Source organism: Nomascus leucogenys, chromosome 17 (genome assembly GCF_006542625.1).
Source record: "Nomascus leucogenys isolate Asia chromosome 17, Asia_NLE_v1, whole genome shotgun sequence".
NCBI lineage: Eukaryota > Metazoa > Chordata > Mammalia > Primates > Hylobatidae > Nomascus > Nomascus leucogenys.
Window position 1 is genome coordinate 11,493,427 of NC_044397.1, and position 16,295 is coordinate 11,509,721.

General features: G+C 35.2%; 1 protein-coding gene across 2 annotated transcripts in view; it reads left to right on the forward strand.

Moving 5' to 3' along the window:
- Positions 1-16,295, forward strand: part of SCN9A (sodium voltage-gated channel alpha subunit 9) — a 181,877-nt gene that overhangs the window by 23,763 nt on the left and 141,819 nt on the right. The window lies entirely within an intron of this gene.

Sequence of the window (16,295 nt, forward strand, 5' to 3'; positions counted from 1 at the left end):
GTAAATCTTACTGTCATTCACATTATAATAGGCACATTTACCAATATACCAACTTTATAGTTTTTTCTCCCCATTTTACAGGTTTAGGGCTTATTTTCTTGAGATGTCAAGTATTATTTTAACATTGTACGTGTTTCTTAAGAAATGCCATAGAATGAAGACAATAGGGAAGACTATTTGTGATATAGTCTAGCTCTCTTACATTTTTTACTGTATCTTACAACAGTAAACATATCACAGTATACTTAAATTTAAATTTTTTCCAGTATCATTGCATTATTTGACACATACACATTCTTAGATGGTATCAGGTTGATGATGATGAGCTTCCTGGTAATTATTTAAAACTCCATAATGAGATTTGTTTCCAATCTAATCAAGAAGGATAAGAAGTTTGGGGGAAAAAAATCTGTTCCATAGTAATTAAAGTTAGCCGTATGGGCAATTGGCTCTAAAGATTTGGATGTAGTGAATCTACCCAACCCCCAAGCCTAATGACTCAGATGGTCTTATTGTATTCTCTTGTCCATAGCAAAGACTGATGAATCCAGCCAGGGAATTCTCCACCAGCTCTGCTTCTCTGAAACCACAAAGTCAGGAAATGTAATCAGAGTGCTCAGCTGAACCAGAGCAAGAGCTTTCCTAATGGCTAACTGTGACTTTAGAAATCACATCCATTAGACAAAGTGATTAAATATACATCAGTCTTTTGGCAAGACAGCCATGAAGATATTGCAATAGAACATTATCACATGACCCACCTCTTTTGCTTGAAAAAGAAACATGTTTTCACCTTTGACACATGTCATCCCTAAATTCCTCAGCTCAGTTGCAGGAAGCAATTTTTTCATGATAAGTTGTATGCAGTTCATAATTTTATATGAACTATAAAGTAATTGTGTGGTTGATAAACTTTATAAGGAAAATGTTTCTGACTTGCTCATTTCACCACCCTGATATGTGGGTTTTTGTTTTGTATTATTCTTCTTTTTAGGCTTTTAATGCATCAAGGCTTCAAGATATTTTGTTAAATTCTTCCCCTGGAAGCCTTTGTGTCCCCAAATCAGATTTTTTTTAAAACTTGGATATAAATGTCTTAAGTGTCTACTTAGAAAATATATGTGTATGTGTGTGTGTGCTTATACATATATAGCAGGCAAATTACTGTTAGCACTCTGAAAAAGCTTTTTTTATTAAAATAGTGTCTTAAAAAATTATAAAGAAATGTCACTGTCAAAATAGCATTCACTTTATATTTGTAGTTGAAATAATTCCTGTTTCTTACCCTTAGTTATAACGATCTCTTGATTAATAATATACTGCCCTTCACATTTTAATACACATGCAACTAAGCCGCTGATGTAATACATATACTTAAAATGTTCTTTTTTGAGCTTTGAATAACCTTTTGCCTTTTCCCTGGTGACCACCAGCAGGCAAGATGATTGACAGAGAATGTGTTTACAAACATGGAATTGTTGATGAGTAAGTTAAAAGTGACCTCATAAAATATAGTTCTAATTCTCATTTACAGACAAAATTCTGAGAGCTCAATTCAACGTGTCTAGGATAATAGTGGGCATAGTTAAATAAATAATAGGAAGTGATTATCATTTACAAAATTTCATTAGTGAATTACTAAAGTATACCCCTATGCATACTAATTCCTCTTCCCCAAATCAAAACTTCTCATATTCTTAAATGTCTGAATTCCTAAAATCAGCAGAGATGAGGGGATGGACCAGCAACTATAATTTTGTTGTGTTTTGTGTTGCTGAGGCACACATAGGGATGCCTAGTTTCATGAAACCAAGTGGTGGGGACATTATACACAAAGAGAAAGCTGTTAAAGGCAGAATGCCCAGACAAGAATGAAAATGAAATTCCTGGAGGGGCATCCCCATAGTTTTTCTGATAATCTCTCTCCTTATGTAAAAAGCTTGAATTACTGGTAAATTATCCATGCAGGAATAATAGAATTTTTATAGTATAAGGAGTTTTATTGACATCATAGTTGAAAGCAGTCATTTTGTAAATGTTTTTGGTGCCCAGAGATACTTTAACTATGGTGCAGGAAGTTATAGACAAGTCCACAAACCAGAAGTAGAAAAGTTTTCAAATGAGAAATATTGCAGACCAAGCATGTTAATTTGATTTCTTTTATTTATTTTTTATTTATTTATTTTTTTTGTGAGAGGGAGTTTCACTCTTGTTGCCCAGGCTGGAGTGCAATGGCGCAATCTCGGCTCACCACAACCTCCGCCTCCCAGGTTCAAGCAATTCTCCTGCCTCAGCTTCCTGAGTACTTGGGATTATAGGCATGCCCCACCACGCCTGGCTAATTTTGTATTTTTAGTAGAGACAGAGTTTCTCCATGTTGGTCAGACTGATCTCGAACTCCCAACTTCAGGTGATCCGCCTGAGTCAGCCTTCCAAAGTGCTGGGATTACAGGCTTGAGCCACCACGCCTGGCCTGAGGTATTGTTATATACATGGCAACTCTAGCTCTTATAATGCATTGCCCCTATAATCTACTTAGAGTTTTTAGGAATATTGTGACCTAATTTAAAACTTTGTAGAGATATTCTAATTTTCAGAATTAACAATACTTTCATTTTCTCTGACCATTGAAATACTCCTAAATTACAAAATGAAGTGGAAGTACCCAGTAGATTAGTAAAACATTTGATTCAATGCATAAATTGAAATAAATAAAATGAGATTATTTAGAAAATGATAATAAATACAACAGTAAAAAGAAGAACTCATTACATAACTTTGTGACTTTTTTCTTTTTCTTTCATTTGTTCCTTACATTTCGAACTCTTTCTCACTTTTTCTGTTCCCTTCTTTTTAAAGTAAGGAATAGAGAAAGAGTGTATACAACTGAATAAGTATTTATTGATTACCTTCTATGTACCCCATTGAGCTAAATGTGGGAGTGGAAAGATGAATAAGATGGTCACAGGTTGGGGGAAGGTGATTATGTCAAATCATGATGAAAGGGTTTTTGTTTTGTTTTGTTTTGTTTTGTTTTTTTGACGGAGTTTTGCTCTTGTTGCCCATCCTGGAGTGCAGTGGCGCGATCTCGGCTCACCGCAACCTCCGCCTCCCAGATTCAAGCGATTCTCCTGCCTCAGCCTCCTGAGTAGCTGAGATTATAAGTGTGTGCCACCACGCCCGGCTAATTTTGTATTTTTTTTAGTAGAGACGGAGTTTCTCCATGTTGGTCAGGCTGGTCTCGAACTCCCGACCTCAAGTGATCTGCCCACCTCAGCCTCCCAAAATGTTGAGATTACAGGCGTGAGCCACTGCACCCAGCCACTACTTTGGAGGTTTAAGAAAAGTAGTTGTAGGTTAAAACCTCTTGGACTGGCTCCTGAGGGAAGAATTAAAATGCCCTATTGGAGCATAGCCACCTATCTAGGATCTTGAGTCTTGGGTCCTAGATAGGTGGGTGGGAATGAGTATCAGGGAATCGGGCTGGGACCACTTAGGACAGGCCCTTGTGGGCTAATCCCATAAGCTATTGAGGAGCCACTGATGATTTTTTAACAGAAGAGAGATGTGATCAATTTTTAATTACCACTCTGACAGTAATATGTATTCTGTGGATAAGACAAAATGAGAGTGGAAACCTAGAGACTTGGAGACCATTGTGATAGTACAGATAAAAGACACAGAGAAAAAGCAAAGGGAAAGGGTTTAGGGTTGATTTGGAAAGTATAATCAATAGCCCTTGTTGATTAGACGTTACTCTATTCTGAGTTACCAGGGAGTAAATGGTACTTTTTATTTCTAGCACTGGCTACTGACAAGCAATCAGTTAAATGAGCAGGTTAAAATAAGAGTATATGCAAAATCAGAGTTTGCAGAACTCGAGGGGCATATCTAGGCTGGAAAATAGCTACTTGTAATTTTTTTTTTTTTTTTTTTTTTTTTTTTTTACTGTTGGAAGACTTTCTATTCTTAGTTTGTAGGAAAAATGTATATGATAATCAACAAACAGTTACACATGTGCAAAGGTGGTATATTAACTAATTTTCATTGGCTCATGAGTTACATGCTACCTGGCATCCTCTTGCCTCTTCCTCTCTGGAGCCACAGATTGTCAGCAGAGAAGCTGGAAGAACCCACCATCTTGCTATAGGAAAAAGGTTTGGTCCTTCTGGAACATGCCTATGAAAAGTTGCCAATTTCCTATGTAGGCGCTGGGCTTATCTGGAATTCAAATATGACTAGACACCATGTATTTTATCTGGCACTCCGATCCTATGTTTTTTTAAAAATATTTATCCTCCTTTGTCTCCTCATGAACTCATTATACAAGTTCTAGATCAGAGTGTAACAGACTCTTTAAATTCTGTGGCATGAGCTTTAAATGCCTGTGAAGAATGGGGCTGGGTTACAATTGGCTACCAGTGAATTCCAGGTAATTTAGACACTATTCCTGGATTTGTTTTCAGTGTCGTCATTTATTGATTACTTCACATAAAGTCTTAATGTGTTTATTACTCAGGAAAAATGATGGAATAGTAGCAACAATACCACAGGTGTGTTGTGAACATTAATTAGTTAATTACAAAGCATTTAGTTGAGAGACAATCTAAATAGCACAGAGCTCAAGGCTTTCCTCCCCAACCAGGGGTCCACTTAAATAGCTCTTTACTAAGTCAGGAGAAACAAACACATCTTATACATGAGGTACATCAATCACTAGGCATGTTGATCTCCCAGGGTGATTTTCTGCATGAAAACGTATCCCCTGGGTGTCAAGAGCTTTGTAAGAGCAATGATTCATGAACCCTCTGGATTTAGGACAATGCTATGAAATTATTTTCATCTGTATTCTCAAATAATTACTTGATGTCAGGTTAAAGTATTTTATATTTTGAGCCAGAAGTTGTAGGTGAAATTGGAAACAACAGAATACTCAAAAAAATAAAAGATCCCAAAGGAGAATAAGAAGAGAGAGAGAGAGAGAGAGAGAGGGGAATGGGCTATAAAGATGGCAAGAGTGATGGACCAGTGCCTAAAGATTTTAGACAGACTCTCAAATTTACTCTTCTTATGTTCTCTCTAAACACTATTCTTATTAGTTCAGCATCACTGTAATAACTAAAAATATTTTAAAAGGTGGACCAGGCAGATGTCAGCAAATTGATGTGGAGAAATGGGACAGACACATGGATGACTCACTCCCTATTTTATTTTTCATTTGAAATATCCATCTCTTCAGAGTTCTGTCTAGTGTGAGGTTCAAACAATTTAAATGCTTGTCTCAAAACTATTGTGCAAATGTCTGTTTTTCTGTATTTTTTTGTCTTTCTGATGTTCCTTTCCTGGCTTTTCACCTACTATCACAAATTATATACTTTATTATGTACTTTTATGTATCATATACTTTTCAATGAGCTGGATTCCCACCTGAACCCACGCTTTAGCGAGAACAATGATAGGTTTCTCTGCACCTGCTCCATATTTAGTAAGTTTCCAATTCCTTTTGGTGTCAAACAATAGCAGGCATCTCTGCAGTCCCTTAGGTCACTAATGTGCTTGGTTTTGTTGTCAGGGTAGCAGCTGAACCATATCTTTCACAAACAGGAGATACATTTTTTTTCCCAGCTTGAAGAGAGCATCTCACATTTATTAGGAGAAATGCCCCTAGAGGCCCATCTGTGTGTCTTTGATGTGGCTCAAGTATTATATACTTTAAGAAGTTTAATACATTTTCTACTGGACAGTATTGAGTTGTTTTAAAATATTAAAATCTTACTTTGCTGAGATAAATAAAAGGTGTTGACGCTTTCCCAAGACAAGTATGAGAAATGCCAAGTTACAACAGGTTCATTAATGAGGGAGAAGAAAAGTTTCATGATAATACTATGATGTTTGCTATTGAATTTGGAATTTAGTTAGACCTAAATAATGAGAAGACTTTTGTGATGATCTATTCAATTTTTATGGCCTATGGTCTTTTTGAGAAATTGATTAAGGCAAGGGAAAGGGGATAGTGGTAGGGCATCACTGACTTTTGTTTTCTTGTTTGTTTACTCTTTTCACAAAGTGGTAATACAAATTACCTCCCACAGCAGCACAGGTTACTCAAAAGCCCAGAGGAGCAGGCAAATGAGACATTCCTTATTCATATTTCAGGAGGTATTCTTCTCTATCTTTTTTGTTTCAAGGCAGATGATAAAATTTAGTAGCCATTTTAGTGCAGAATACTTCCAAATTCAGGGAGGAAGCTAGATTTAGTTGTTTTTCAGTAATATTGGAAATTGTAATGTGTAATGCCCATGTTTAAACAGTTGCTTTCTTCCTAACATGATAAACTTCTGTCGTTAGAAGATATTCTCTTGGGATGAAAATAAAAAGATATAGCATAGGCCCCGTTTATTTTATCTGGGGAGGAGGTAGTAGTAGGGGAAAATACAACCAACGATACCATCTTCATTACTAATTATGACAACTTACAACATCAGGAGCTCAGGAAGAAGGAAAGCAACAAATACCTTCATCTTCAACAAGATTTTCTGGCAATTATATCTGTTTTTGTTTGTATGTTTGTTTGTTTGTTTTTTCCTCTATTGATTTGAAATGCCTAGATTGTTTTTCTGGAACTTAGTTTTATATCAATCAGTGAACCCCTTTTCCCTAGGTTTGTTACTTTTTTCAAGAGCATACTGACCTCAATGTGGTGAAAGTTTTCAAAAGAGGCAGATGTAAGCTTAAAGCCTACCTCTGCCCACTCCTGATCCATCTCAAATGAACATCTGTAACTCTCCGTGAATTCAAATGAGGATAATAACATGTTCTAATTGTTATAGAAAAAATTACATTTGTAACACAGGGTAGCTGCTTTATGCATATTTTTTCTAAGTTATGCACACCACAATTCAGTACGAATTTTGTTATGATGTCCTGAAGAAATCCTAAAAATAGAGATTCTGTGAAAGAACATTGAGTACCACAAAATCAAGATATATATGTCTTGAGTCATTGATTGATTCATTCATTCAGGGCATTATATAGCAGTCATTTGTTTGCTATCCTTCCACATGGATGACAGTTAAAGACTCTACTGAAGCCACTAGATACCCATCTTATACAGAGGCTATAATATTTTAACTCCTGGAGTAATTGGGGTATATTCACAATAAAATCAGCTCAAATCTAATTTATTTGTTTCATGAGGTCTGAAATGTAGTCAAAGCTTCCATTTAGTTCCTCGAGAAAAAGCTTCTGGCAAAGATAACAAAGGACATGATTCAAATGCTTTCTGTCTTACACTGCTGCTTCACATCAGGGGCAGAGGATTTTATGTTTCATGGCCTTCTCCTCCCACATATTTTGGGTTTTCTCATCTAATCGTACAGCTATGATGTCAGTGATGGAAATTTCCACCTCTTAGTTTGGTATCTTGATTGTTTTTTCTTTCCCTGTTTGCACAAAGGATTTTAGGTGGCTTTCCAGAAAAGAGACATGAAAAGGATCACTAAAAGGAGCTTCAAAACAAATTAGATTATTTGTTGTGGGGAGAAAAATCATAGCAGCAGGAAATTCCATTGTGCCTTTTACACAATATCTGACATGCTGATGAATTGCTAGTATAATGATTATTTATAGAGCTGAGTTTCTTTTGACCAAGCCCAGTACTCTTGCAAGGTTAAACAATTCTAATGGCAGATGACTTGAAGGACTGTTTTCTAAGCGAATGTACAAATTACAAGTCCCTAGTTTCATAAGATGCTGTTTCATCGAAGGCTTTACTTTGTGGTTTCTCATATTTCATATTCATGTTGACTCCCAGGTGATAGTTAATGGTATCTTTTTTAGTAGTGCTGTATTATCAGCTTCAAATGAAATAATGGATACTAAAAAGCCTTATTATTAACATCATATTTTGATATATTTTAACTTTATAAGGCTTTTTAGTATTATTAATGTCATATTTTGATATACTTTTAACCTTATACTTCATTTATTCTAAGTAATGTGATATGATCAATAATTTTTCAGTTAAGTACTTTTCTATTTGTCTGTGCTAGTTTAGTTTAGTTGGTTGGAATATGATGTTACTGTAACTAAAGCAAAGTTTGGATTCCTGTAAGAAGACTTAGCATTTCTCCATAGAAAGACATAAATACTTTGAGATAATTCTCCATGATCCTAATCTGTTATCTCACAAGTAAAGAATTGACCCTTAGCATTTTGAGATTTAATATGTATTGAGTGGTTCTTGTGCTTTGCCCCTCTACTCACTTTACATTATAAAGCATCTACATAAAATGATTTGTACATTATCTATTGTAATGCACACAATAATATAATGAAGATGGGGACAATTGCTATCTCCACTTTTTCTTTTCTTTTCTTTTTTTGAAACACAATCTCACTCTGTCTCCCAGGCTGAGTACAGTGACACAATCACAGTTCACTGCAACCTCTATCCCCAGGGGCTCAAGCAAACATCCTGTCTCAGCCTCTTGAGTAGCTGCGATCCCCTCCCCTCGGCCTCCCAAAGTGCTGGGATTATAGGCATGAGCCATCACACCTGGCCTTCCACTTTTTAAATGAGGAAACCGTGGTTTAGAGAAGTAAAGACATGTCATCACATGCTACAAGAAAATGACAGAACTGCAATTCAAATCAGGTTCTTTCTCATAGTTCTTAATACCATCCTATAGTCCTCAAACCAAAGGTTCCCTCTTGCTTGACTTCGAGATGATGTATAGAATCATTCTTGAAATAAAAGAAATATTTTATTTAATTTTTTTCTTTTTCCCAGAAAAGGCATCTAGTAAGTATTTTGTATCAATCAAAAACTTCTATTTTGAAAATACGAACATTCCTAGTTCTATAAAATATCGACATATGTAAAGTCTCCTAAAAGCTTTGGGTTTTTATATGTGAAGCCTTTACTTCTGTTCTCTTTTTGAAATAAAACATTGATTAGAATTCTAAATAGGTTGTCACAAATCTGTAATTTTTTTCCTATAAAACAAGCAAAGTATATGACAAAAAAATCGGTGCTGTTTTTTCACCTCACCAAGAAAATTAGTGTAATTATTTCATATGAATAAGACTTTTTACCCGCACTACATTATTTAGTTAATTTTATAGGCTCTAGAAGGATGTTATGCAAGACATTTCAATTAATCTGATGTTGAAAGAATGCTAGTTTTAAAACTCAATGCACTCTATGTGCTAAAAACGTTGTTGCAGCATGAAGGTAGGGATGGACAGGGACATGTTTGCCTGAGTTCTCCAGGGAAGCTTTGGTGGTGAATGTATGCAAACGGCATAATCTACGTTTTCCAAAGTTGAATATGCACACCTAAGAACAATGCTGGAAGAGCTTTGTCTTCATTCTTATCTTTAAAAGTTTCAATTTTATTCAAGATCAAGGTAATGATAGATTTAAAAAATAATGATAATAAAATAAAAAATAGTTTCAATTTTGTGTATATTTTTAAATGTATGTAATGTTTTATACTGCAAGTGTAGATTGTTTATAATTTAGCAAGCATATAAATTCATTTATTGGGAGATCTTTTATTATTATTGGTATTGCTATTATTGAGCTGGTAAGGATGATGATCAAAAATAATTGGAGACTCTATTCTAAATGTGAGGTAGAAAATTTTCTCTGACTCTAATGGTCTAATCTTTAAAAAACAATTTAAGCCACACTATAATTAAAGCCATAATGTTTTTAACACTTAATTATAAGGATGGAAAACTTGGTCCTATAGATATTATCACCTGAAGGAAAGGCAGGAAAGCTAATTGCAGAAATTGACCATTGGCATGTTGAAGGGGTCATGACTGGCCTGCAGTGTCAAAAAGTGACCGAACAGGGACATCTCCATATGGCATTCATTGACTAGATTGGTTCTATTACTGATTGAAGTCATTTGTGTTTTTTGTACAAACTTTAAATAACCCAAACATTCTAAATGATTTTAAAATAAATGCAATATATTATTAGTATTATATGGTCTATACATATGTGCTGATGTGTTTGTGTGCTTTTCTCTATTTATAGGGCATCATAATTTCTCAAATATAAGGTATAATATAATCAGGACAAGACTTGGGAACAACATAGTATACATAATAATCACATAGTTATTATTTTGACAAATATTTATGCCACACATGCAGAAACACAAGTCTGCAACCCTCCCTATGTATTGACATTATTCTGCAAGTATGCTTACGAAACAATATAAGAGAAATCAGAATATCCTAGTATTCTTAAGGTTAAAACTGAAACCTTTCTTGTATTTCCTGAATGAAATGACAGATTAATGTTATTGATGAAATGAATATGGCTTGGCTTCCTCGAGACACAGGCTATTAGTAAAAAAGCAATTAAGAAAATAATAAAGAAATGAAACAGCAATTCCTCTTCCTTTTTCCTTTCTTCTGTACTGTGTCATAGCAAAAGTAATATAATAGCAACTAATTATAGGAAATCTCCCAGACTTTGTAATTGGATCTTTCATTTTTTCCCACAGCAACTGTGAACTAAGAATTTATTCACAGAGCAGCTGTAGTTTGTTTCCAGTAACTCTTAGCAGTGTCTCCTTGTGGAGTCTTAAAGAGACCCATGTACATATTTAGGCATATTGGCTAAACTAGTGCCTTTTAAAACATCTGCAGATCTATTGTTGCCAATTCTTTCATCATCTACTATCAAATTAACTTTTCTTAGACGGTATAAAGTGGTAGAAGCCACTGAACTCAAAGCTCAAAACCTGACTTTTGGTCATAGCTTCAATGTTTCCTTAAACATGACTTGGTAACAAGCACCAAACTGTAAATCTCAATGTCACCTTTGGTAAGAAAAATGAAAGGAATATTTGCATTTTATATTTTAGAGCATTGCTATATGTGAAAGAGCTGTGAAAATTATGAACCAGTGTAACTCACCATGTCATTATATAGATATGTCTAAGTTATTCTTGAATGTGAAATTTCCATTTGCTTGACAAATGTCACTCTATTACATACATGATAGTTAAAAGCATCTTATTTTCCATTTGTTCCCCAGCCCAGTTTTCAACTTTTCTTCTAAAAAAGGTAAGGTCAATTAAGAGATATTTCCAAAGGAAATAGTTCTTTAGAAAATACTTTAGTATATCAATGTACATAATAATACAAAGAAATGCAGTTATAAAAATAAAATATAGAATAAATACACAGCTACCATATTCTTGGCATATATTTGTACATGAAGAAATAAACTTCAAAGCCAGGCAGGATGGCTCACGCCTGCAATCCCAGCACTTTGGGAGGCTGAGGTGGGTGGATCACTTGAGCCCAGGAATTCAAGACCAGCTGGGGCAACATAGTAAAACCCCATTTCTATAAAAAATAGACAAAACTTAGCTGGGTGTTGTGGTGCCTGCCTGCAGTCCTAGCTACTTGGGAGGCTGAGGTGGAAGGATCACTTGAATCCCAAAGGTGGAGGCTGCAGTGAGCTGTCAATGCACTACTGTGCTACAGCCTGGGTGACAGAGCAATACAGTATCAAAAAAGAAAGAAGAGAAAGAGAGAAAGAAAAGAAAGATGAGAAAGAAAGAAAGAAAGAGAAAGAAAAGAAAGGATAAAGAAAGAAAAGAAAGAAGAGAGAGGGAAGGAAGGAAGGACAAGAGAGAGAAAGAGGAAAGAAAGAAAAGAAAGGAAAGAAAGAAAAAGAGAAGAAAAAAGAAAAAGAAAAAACTTTGTGATATGATTAGAGGACTAAGTCTCAAAGATTAGAAACCTGATTTTTAAAAAATTCAAAAACCAAGAATCAGTAGTAGTAGTTGAGAAAGTAAAACTGAGTGAAAAGTAGTTTTGCAATCAATGTGGAAACACTATTTGGTAAAAATACACTTGTATTTGACCTTCAAGTAATAGATATGTCAATGTTAAAAAATGACATGTTTTGAAAGAAAACCCATGTCAAATAGTCGATATAAATTATAGATTATATTTCTCAGATAATTATAAATTATAAAATTTCTGAGTACATTCTTCCCAAGATGTGTTATTTGGGGCTTTTGTCTTCACTCATTTTCATTAAGGAGACTGGTTTCCTATTTGTTTTCTCTTTTCTTTGTTTTCAAGCTGTAATACTGTAGAGTAAACCCTGGCCAGTGCCTGTCCTGCCTTACCTCATCCCCTCTTTCTAACAGACTAACCGTGTAACTTCCTCACCAGTGAAATAGGAGATACAGTTCCTGAGGTTAAATCATTTACTCAAGTTCACACAAGAGTGGTAAAGCCAACGTTTGGACTTATAATTTCCTACAATATGCTGCATCTCTAGATAGTAGAATTAAATTTCAAAGAGAAATGTCAGAAGAAATTCCGTATTCTACACTAAGGTTCTCATCTATTTTATTTTCCACCATATTATTACATAGAAGTTATTTAATTTAAAAGTCTGATTTTAAGGTAAGCTTTATACTATTAACTCTCTTCCTTGAAGTGGTACGTTTACAAATAATTAACAAATACTTTTTGAGCAAGCACTTGTTTAGGTGCCAGGGACTCCAGTTTTTGTTAATTTAAATATAGAGGCTTGATATCATTTATTGGGGTGAAAGATAGATTAAAACACCTTCTCATCCACCTTCCTAAATTCATTACAGTTAACAGAGGGAGACTATAAAAATACTAGGACATAGGGACTCATTACATTTTAACAAAATTCTAAGAACATGCATGTCTTTCCCCAGGCATTCAACTTCCCCTCCCTCCTTCCATTTTTTCATATCTTTAAGTAAGATCTAAATTAAAAATTTAGAAATTCCCAAATTGTGTTACTGTTGATAAAAGGCCACTACATGTGAAATCAACCTTTTCTGTGATACATTATATATCAGAGAGTCAGCTATTACTTGTCTGTGCCTTTAAGGAAGTTAGGACCAACTTGCCTGTCATTTTAGATTTGATTTCCGAAGAGCAGTGTGCCAGAAATTTGGCTTAAACAGACCAACAAAGCGTGGCTTCTAGGTGTTCCTGATGGACAGGCATTTTTCAATTAACTTTCTGGGGATTGTTTTATTTAATTACAAGGACAGTTTACCAGATAAACTACTCACTGATTCAATTTCTAAACTCAAGTCTGCTGAATAAAGCCAAATGAGTCATCAATAAAAATTCAGATGCCAAGACCTTTGCAACAGGTACATACTCTAAGCCATATATTTCTGCATTTTGAAGGTTTAAAACACAGACATCCTTCCTCTAATGTCATCTTTTTTCCTATACTGGCCTGGGGAGTAACAGATCTTAGTTCAAATCCTGGCTCTGCTACACACAGCTGTGTTATCTTGAGCAAAGTATCTAACTCTCAAGATAACACTTTAGTTTCCTTAGTTGTGAATTGAAAAATTCAATGAACCCAAGCTGAGATGCATTCTACAAAATAACTGATTTGTATTCTGCCAAATTGTCAGGTCATGAAAGAAAAGAAAAGAAAAAATTGAAAATCTGTTGCAGATAAAAAGAGACTAATGAGGTATAACAACTAAATGCAATAAAAAATGGTGAAATTTAAGTAAGATTTGCAATTCAGAGTAATATCATACTGGTGTTAATTTTCTTTTCCTGATAACTATACTATGGTTATATAATTGTTAACATGGGAAGTGGGGCAGGGTGTATAAGGGAATATTTAGTACTATTTTTACTCCTTTCCTATAATTAGCTCACAATAAAAAATTTAAAAAATAAAAGTTATGGAGAGAGGAAGAGCCAACAAATAGCAGTATAACAAATAACAGTATAGAACAAATAACAGTATAGAACAGTATAGAAATAACAAATAACAGTATAGAACAAATAACAACAAATAACAAATAGCAGTATAACAAATAACAGTATAGAACTGTTTTTGTACACATGGGCATTAGACAGATATTAATAGTAATATCTTGTATAATTTTAATATAAAGAGCACTGAAAGAGAAAAAAATAAGCCCTAAATCAATCCGAGGGTGTCATCTTACTTTGGAACCCCCTTAATGCAGTGACTCCTTTAAGTGGGCATGTCCCTTTCATACAGAGTTGGAGTTGTTACAATTGATATAGGTTCATGTGAGACAAGCAATTTTGAAGCAGGGCAACTCCCACAACTGCTCAATGTGGACCTCATCTCCTTGTATTTGGATAGGTGTGCTTTGCTGCATGGATTGCTGCAAAATTGCTGAAAAGACTCCCATACAAGGAGAATGCCTGGCACTACTCCTTCGTTGGAAAGCTCTGGTTTCTCTCTTCTATCCTGGGAAGAGTGCTGCCAAGTAGTCCATAGACCTCTTCTTATTTCCTTAACTTGCTGTGTACATTTTGAAGCATTTATGTGTCAGTTTATTTAACTCCCCCTGCCTAATAATGATAATAAGAATAATAGAGGTATGTATTGAGTTCTTATTGGTCCAAGTATGATTCTAGAGTGTTTCTATGCATTAACTCATTTAAATATTCAATATCTTTTTCATACTTATTTTACTGATGAATAAACTGAGATATACAGTTAAGTAACTTAACTAAGGTGACCTAGCTTTTCAGTGTTGAAGTCTGGATTAAAAAGAAGGTAGCCTGGCTTGCACTGTCCGGCCTTTAGAAATATACATACTACCATATTCATCTGCTGAATTCCAACTCAACTTTCCTTCTTTCCTATACCAGCTCAAACCAACTTCTAACCCCTTGTGTTTCCAAGGTACTTTTAAAATACTTCCATTCAAGCTGTTATGCCATGTTTTGTACTATGATCATTTATGTACAGGTCTTTCTTAAAAACCATTAGCCTCTTGGGACTAGGAATTTTCCTGGTCAATGTCAAATTACTCTTTATATGCTGGTGTCTCCAAAGTTACTATTTCCAACCCAGCCTCCCATTTTGAGTTCCAGAGTATCATGGTTAGCTACTTATTGGACCTGTCTACTTTGTGTCTCCCAGGCATCTCAAACACAAGATGTCCTAAATTGGATTTATCATTTTTCTTCCCTGTTCTTTAAGCCTCATCCTCCTAGTTTCCTCTCATAAGAAATCACAGGAGTATTAACTTGGCAGGCCAAGTCAGATACCTGAAAGTAATCTTGGATGCTCATCTCACTTCTGGAATCCCAAGTTCAACTGCCATTTCCAGCCTTTCATTATCTTTCAAATGTAACCACATACCTATACCTCAATATGTTTCCATACCCCCACCAATCATGTCAGTTTCATTCACTTGGTAACCGATCTTTCTGCTGTAAATTTACCCTCTAGACTATGTGAAAAGTGAGTTTTACAAAATATGGACTTGATCATTTTCCTGCTTAATCTCTTCAAAATCATACATCTACCTTCCTCTGGACCCCCTTTCTCTCCACTTTCTTTGTTAAGGAAATAGTCCCTTAAAAATAATGAAAATAATAAGTCAATATTTTCCAATGAGCTAGTGTCAATGTCCAGGGTCTACAACTCAGCACAGATATCCTTTATTAAGTGTACTATAAAAGGAGTACCAAAGCTTAGCGCTTGATTACTTGATGACAGTGGAATGATTGCAACTGAAAACAGTTAGTGATTAGCCTTGGTGGGTATATTGGAAGCCTAGAATACCTCTCAGAAGATAAAGGGCTAAAAACCCAGCCAGCCTCTCAGGCTGTTTACAGTGTAAACAAAGCAATTTAGTAATGTAAACAAAGCAATCAGAGCCAAAGGAGCAAGTAAGTTCTAAGGACCCTGGCATTGTTAAACGGAAAAGGCCTCCAGGTGAAATTGTGGTCTAAGCATAGGTTTCTCAACCTCAGCTTAATCGATTTTGGGGGCATTCGTATAGGAACTTTAGCAGCCTCTCTGTCCTCTACCCACCAGGTGTCCATAGCAAGCCCCCTTCTTCCTCCATGTTCCCATGAGGGTGGAGAGTCCGATGTCTCATCTATACAGTATGTGAAACTAGGAAATGTATGTAATGATTTTGTCCTGCACCCTTTATTGGCTTTGTCAAGACAGCCTAAATTTCCTGTATCTTAGCTTTTCTCAATAAATTACAAAAATTTGACAGTTGGAGCCATTTTTCTGCGACAGTAATTGGTGATTAAATCACTTAAATGCCAACATTAGCTGAAATGTTTACCTCTACAAGTGAGAATCTGTACAATCCCTATCCTCTTTCTAGCAGGTTTGGCTAAGGGAACACCAAAAGCACAGGCAGAGAATTAAAATTACAATTGTCCCTCAGTATCAGTGAGGGATTGGTTCTAGGACCTCATGAGATATTGAAATCTGGAGATGCTCAAGT